Source organism: Trachymyrmex cornetzi, unplaced genomic scaffold (assembly GCF_001594075.2).
Source record: "Trachymyrmex cornetzi isolate Tcor2-1 unplaced genomic scaffold, Tcor1.1 scaffold238, whole genome shotgun sequence".
NCBI classification, from domain to species: domain Eukaryota; kingdom Metazoa; phylum Arthropoda; class Insecta; order Hymenoptera; family Formicidae; genus Trachymyrmex; species Trachymyrmex cornetzi.
In genome coordinates this window covers 9,190-10,038 of record NW_017297040.1, presented here as the reverse complement: position 1 = coordinate 10,038, position 849 = coordinate 9,190, and positions in this window count along the sequence as shown.

Below are 849 nucleotides of genomic sequence, written 5' to 3'. Positions count from 1 at the left end.
CAGTGCAATATGGAAGCGGGGCATATTGATGCCAGTTTCGAAACTCGATTAGCACTTCAGCTGCTAGATGTGCTGTCCTCATCATCATCCAGTAGTGACGAAGATGAATTGTGGAATGAAAATAAACGAAAAATTCCAAAAATAAAAAACTTTATTGACGTGATACTTACGGATAAAGAGGTTAATAGCGTTTTTTATTGATAGAACTAGTGCGCACTCAGTGCACTTTAAAGCCATTATACAAAAATCGACGTAAAGATATACGTTTAATAAAAATATATAAACGAATTAAACCGTGAAATATTCGATACATTTAATTGTGCTATTGATGAAATAAATTTTGGGCATTTTATCAATTGAGATATCTCACTTTTATATTTTTAAGATTAGAATAGTGTACAACAGCCTTAATGTGCACTGAGTGCGCACCAGTGCAACCAGTGAAATACGCTATAAGATTCCGCTTGAATTCAGTCTATCCCTTGTTATTTTCGTTCTATCTCGCTCTACCGAAACAGCGCACAGTGGGGCAGAATTCGATATTTTTGTTCAAAATAACTTTTAGGCATAAATATTCAACCGATTTAAATGATTTTTTTAAAATGAAAGTTTATATAATTGTCAAGAAATTAGTCAATAAAATTTGCTATATCATATAAAATTTGTGTATAATTTTATAACAAATTTTATATGATATGATAGCAAATTTTATTGAATATTAATTTTGTTGATTTGCGCACCGTCTCCCACGCTGACTCCTATAGCCATTATTTCGTTATTTATCGTATTACTTTCTGGAGTCCTTTATTTATTTTATTTGCATATCTTTATGATAAAAAAAGATATAAA